The 6,000-nt window shown below is 36.5% G+C and overlaps 1 long non-coding RNA gene across 1 annotated transcript; it reads left to right on the forward strand.

Annotated features, from left to right (window-relative positions):
* Positions 1 to 105: 105 nt before the first annotated feature.
* Positions 106 to 547, forward strand: LOC125267876. The gene is made up of 2 exons (XR_007184728.1): positions 106 to 318; positions 450 to 547. It is a non-coding gene; the product is annotated as an uncharacterized LOC125267876 (long non-coding RNA).
* The last annotated feature ends 5,453 nt before the right edge of the window (positions 548 to 6,000 follow it).

Genomic DNA, 6,000 nt, shown 5'->3' on the forward strand with positions numbered 1-6,000 from the left:
AACTAAAGACGTGAACGTGAACTTACACATCTCCGTAATGCGTGTCAACATTGCACTGCGCATGTGCTTCAGAGACTTTTGAATACAATTGAGAAAGTAGTCGGATTCAAGCGTTTACATGGTAATTTTTTGCTGTTGGATCGGATTAGAAAAGGAATAGACCACCCCTTCCAATCCGATCGAAATTTCATTCGGATCGAGCTCAATCGGATCGATTAAGGTGTTTACATGAAAGTTTTTCAATCCGATTGAGCCATCAATTACAATTGTATTATTTGGGTGCATGTAAACGTAGCCAGTTTGTGCAACAGCAACAAGGTGAGAATGATGAGACACTTTAAGAAGTAGAATATTTTTTGTTAATTGTTTAATTATTTTATTTGTGTAATTTATGAATTGATATGTTCTCTGCACTTGTGTTAATATCTGTTTCTGTCTGTCTGGAACAGGTGCGGGTCCAAACCCATCTGTCAAGACGCTTGTCCACTTGCTGTCCGCCCCACCAGCCCAACGATTGTGCTGGAGAGCCTCTGACCACAAGTCACAGGTACAGGATAATGTTCATAGTCAAGTCATCTTCATTTCTGTTGCACTTTATACAAAACAGCTGCACAGTAATGATGGTTGACTTTCTACAACCTTCTCCCATCTCCTGACTAGTGTTGTCACGGTACCAAAATTCCAGTAGTCGGTACCGATACCATGAAAATTTTACGGTTCTCGGTACCAATTTCGGTACCACAGCAAAATCTATTGGAACTATTTTACTATTTTATGTAGCCTATTTTAAAAACATTAAATATGATTTGGAGCGTGTGTGTATGTTTGTGTGTGTATATATAGGTGACCTCAATTAAATAAATTTTGAAATATAAATAAATAATCAATCAAACATCCATTTTGTACTGTTGAAAAAACCAGCATATGTTGGTAAGGTAGGTTTTGAAGCTGGTATGCTGGTTTGAGCTGGTTTATGCTGGTCCTATGCTGGTCCAGGACCAGCTTAGGACTAACATGGACCAGCAGGACCAGTTTAGGACCAGCACTTGACTAGCATAAACCAGCTCAAAACAGCATACCAGCTTCAAAACCTACCTTACCAGCATATGTTGTTTTTTTCAACAGTACAAAATGGATGTTTGAGCATTTATTTATTTATTTTTATATTCCAAAATTTATTTCATTGAGGTAGCATATATACACACACAAACAAATCAAAAAAGTTATATGTGTTTGAATATTGTAATATTGTAATTTTTTGAACATTGTAAAGTATGTTCCTTGCTGATTTTTATTCAAATTTTCACGTGTTATAGACAACAAATAAAAGTTTTTCAAATGTGACATGTGAATGTATTTTCTTGGGTTGAAGTATATGTAGGGCAAAATATATTTTTAAATGCTTTTGTAAAATATATTTTGAAAATATATTTTTTTTAAAATATACAAAAAATGGCCAAAAAATATTTTTTAAGAAAATATATTTATGTAAATATATTTGAAAATATATTTTTTTTCCGTATAGATTAAAAGATATGTGAGGCTTCTGTAACAAATAATAGTAGGGTGCACAGGTTTCATGTTTACCCCTTGTATTTAGATAATTAGAGAGTTTTAGGGCACAAGGAAACACTACAGTACATGTGCATGTAGCATGTTAAGCTAACCACAACATGGCTTACTCTGAGTCTGCACTGTTACCCGCTAAAATGTCACGGTTCCTACACATGATAACACATGATGTCTACATAAATAATGAACGCATGTCAAAATGAAAAACGCAGATACTTACAAGACCAAAAGCAGGAAAGAATTTGCTTTAACATTTGCTGTTGCTTGCTTTCCAACAGTTGTAAAATGGTGGAAATGTATCGCGAGATCTGGCAACAGTGATCGAGAGCCAACTTTCAAGTCTCGCCCTGCCAGTGGTCATGTCTCAGTAGATCCACAGTTGCCATCTAGCGATTGAGAATTGTAATTGTAAATTTTTTATTTAACTTAAAGGGGACTTATTATTCAAAATTCACTTTTGCATGGTCTTTGGACATAAATGTGTGTTGGCAGTGTGTGTACACAACCACCCTATAGTGATAAAAATCCACCCACTCCTTTTTTAATCCTCCTAAATCATAAGCAGTGTCTCAGAACAAGCCGTTTCCAGATCCCTGGCAGTGTGACGTCACAAAAGCCACATGCCCCGCCCACGAATGTTTACAGACACTGATGTTTTAACATAGAACTACCCTGAGCAAGTTCACAGCGAGTCCGCCATTGCTGCACTGACGAGAATCTCCCGAGCGTTTTAGGTGTTCTGTAGCTGAATGAATTAATCCACATAGCTCTCTTAGTTCTGTCTAAATTCGTTTATGTCTGTGCGAATCATTTCACACCAGACTGCTTTGTGAACAAATGTCAATACAAAGGGACAATACAAAACAGAAACTGTGCTAAAAACGTGTTATTCAAGGAGGATATACAAGTAAAAACTGTTTGTGATCCAGCTTACAGTCTCCAGAGTGATACTGGATAAGGCAGTAATGAAGGTGAGGACACTTCATTACAGTTCATATGAGTTGATTTACGGGTATAAAGTTTATTAGCACCACCCGAAAGACATAAGGTCTTTATATATTCGTTTACTGTTAGTTGTAATGAGTGTTTCTGTGTTCTTCGCTATGTTGGTGATGATAATACAAGGGAAAGAGAACAAGAAGACAATATAAGTTATAGCCGTAATTGAACTAAACTATACCTGTTCTATCTCCATGCAGCACATATTGGTAGTTTCTGACATTATAGTGCGTCCTGACTGAATCCTGTCACCAGAGAATGGAGAATGAGCTCATGAAGCTCGGTCCTCTTAGGCCAATCGCAGCAGCTCATTTGCATTTAAAGGGACCACACTGAAACGGCTCGTTTTTGCTTAACCACTAAAAGTGCAATTTTAACATGCTATAACAAATTATCTGTGAGGTATTTTGAGCTAAAACTTTGAATACACACTCTGGGGACATCAGAGACTTATTTTACATCTTGTAAAATGGGGCATAATAGGTCCCCTTTAAAATTAAAGACAGTCATGTGTGTGGGATATATCTCGTAGGATTGTGTGACAGCAAAAATATGCTGTTTCAAATGTATAATTGCATTTGATGGTCTACATCATGAATCCCACAGGCTTTGTGGCAAAAAATTACTTAACACTATTCTGGTTACACTCATTGCTGGTCTGAATCAGGGCTATAGCCAAGCCGTAAAAATTAGACTATAGATTGCCTCAATTTCGCCAGGTGGACCAAAAGCAGACTGCACATAACCTATCCAATTCAGAGCTAAATCGTGGCTACATATAGACCATGTCATCAAATGCCACTTACATCTTGTAGAAAACATTGACATTGCGAACACGATGGGATATCAACCATCTCATGCACTTCCAGTCCAAAATCTACAATAAATCAGGATTGATTATATGCGGGCTACAAATAGCTGGTCTGTTTGTGACGTTTGTGACAATAAAAACATTCGCGATCCTCTTTAGTACGAGGTGGGCTAGATTTGGAACGTAAAGCTTGGTTCTGAAGAGGAACAGACTGTGACTTCTCCGGATGTACAGTTGCAAAGACACTTTTGTGTGTTAAAACAAATTCATCAGCTAATACGGCTACGTGCAACAACGAAGTTACTTTCTGTTCATTAAGATAAATCACAACACGCTTGGGCAAGCAATTCTTAAAATCTTCAAGCAGTACGAGCTCTCTTAACTCGTTAACTCGTAACTGTGTGTTTGTTGTTGTCTTGGAGTTTGTTGTGTGTGTTATTTATGTTCTGCAGAGCAGGAACCTGCTGAAAACCAGTTTTATACTGAGTCAGGCCGTATTGTTTTTAATCCTTTCCTGTTTAAAAATATAAATAAAAATAAATAAAAAATTACTTACCTTACTAGCTGTGCACCACTTATCAAACAGAATCCCTTTCTCCCTTGCAAATTCCACGAAAGTCTGGGTAGAATTTTTCTTGTGTCCTCTAAACTTCTGCCTATATGCCTCTGGAACTAACTCATAGGCGCAAAGAATAGCAGACTTCATAGAATACTTTAAACTGTCGTCTAGAGACAACGTAGAGCATACCTCCTGAGCTTTACCTATCAACTTGCATTGCAATAATAGAGATCAGGGGCCGTATTCACAAAACATTTTATCTTACCACTAAGAGTTAGTATAAAGGATTTAGGATAAATAGAAGTAAAAGTTCTTAGCTTAGAGTTTTCTCTTAAAACCTATTCACAAAGCTGCTGAGACAAACTTTCACTAAGAAATAGACTGAAGTCTTAAGCTAAGTGTCACGATTTAATCATAAGCTGCATTCACGTCACCTCGTATTTACCAGAATCTTGAAATGACAACACGTGACGTTATATTCGGAGCTGTTCACGTCCTTTTGGTCCTTGGACTGGGAATTATGCGTTTCCATGGCACCAATATCAACGCCTAATAAATCAATCTACAGCGGTCAGGTGGTACAGCGGCCACGTGGTACATCTGGGAGCTTTCAGAAAACTCCCAGCTTACAAGCTGTAATTACAAGGTCTACGAGGACGTGAATGCTTTTTACAAGCTAGAATCTCGTAACTACAGGAATTACGAGGCCACGTGAACGCACCTATAGAAATATTGTTGAATGAGGTGTCATGTTTCCAGATTAAAATAAAGGTTTTAAAATACAAATGTTGCCCTATTCAAATAAATATTTTTTTAATAAAAATGTTGCTACAGTCAAAATAAAATGTTGCCATATTGTTGCCCTAAAGGTTTTAAAATAGGCTAATTATGTCACTAATTAAACCAGTTAATTGTCCACCACTTGGATGTTTGCATCTCAAGAAAATGCAGAATTTAAGCAACAAATTCTATTTTATGAACAAAGTTTGGGAGAAACACATTCAAACAATCTATCTAATCAGCTTGAGAGGAGGAATATATACACAGATGAGAGCCGACTCGCTTATAGTTACTTCGACAGTTTTCTGTTTCCCTCCGCCAACCTGCTCCTCACTCTCGGCTGGGGATTAGTGATCGACCGATATTGATTTTTTATAACCGATACCGATTATTTGCATGTTTATGTACCCGATAACCGATATGCAGAACCGATATTTATTTACTGTTATACTTCTGTTTTTGACAATTATTACAACACAAATGAGCTGAACAAACCATTTTATTTATAACAATCACTCCCTCCTTGCATACAAAAAAAAAACTTTATATTTATACACAAATAAATAGAGGGGTCTGAGTCCAAAAAATTAAAGTGCAATTAACTAAATAATGGTTATGTAGTAAATCAAATGATTATATAATCTAGGGTGTTTAAACGAGATAATCTTGTCAAAAATTTCATGCAGTGGCCGTGCTTGAGGCTTCCTGATCATCAACCCATTCAGGTGCTGAGCAATATGAACGAACTTTTTTTTCCGAGACTATATAAAGTTAAACAGCACTTGTCAGTTGGCATTTTATGATCTAAATTTAATCTAACGTTAAATCATGAAATGCCAACTGACAAAGTGCTGTTTGACTATAACTTAATCAACCGCGATCGCGCATGGAGATAATAAATAATTAATTTCCACAAAGCGGTAGGCTATATTTATATGTGTATTAGCGAAATAATTGTTATGTAGTAAATGATAATATAATCTAGGGTGTTTAAACAAGATAATCTTGTCAAAAGTTTCATTCAGTGGCCGTGCTTAAGCCTCCTGATCATCCGTCAGTTGCTAAGCAATATGAACGAACTTTTTCTTCTAGACTAATGGTGAGCAAATACAACAGATTCAAAATTAAATTCAGCGCTTTTATTTTCAACATGCACTCATTCATGTCTGTTTTATTTAATTCATGTAAAGTTACGTCTTTATTGGGGCAGGACATGACGAATTACACTACATGACTCAATGAGTTCGTCTCAATTGTTTAGAAACAGGCTGCATAAATT

The sequence above is a fragment of the Megalobrama amblycephala genome, linkage group LG4 (assembly GCF_018812025.1).
Source record: "Megalobrama amblycephala isolate DHTTF-2021 linkage group LG4, ASM1881202v1, whole genome shotgun sequence".
Taxonomy (NCBI): Eukaryota; Metazoa; Chordata; class Actinopteri; order Cypriniformes; family Xenocyprididae; genus Megalobrama; species Megalobrama amblycephala.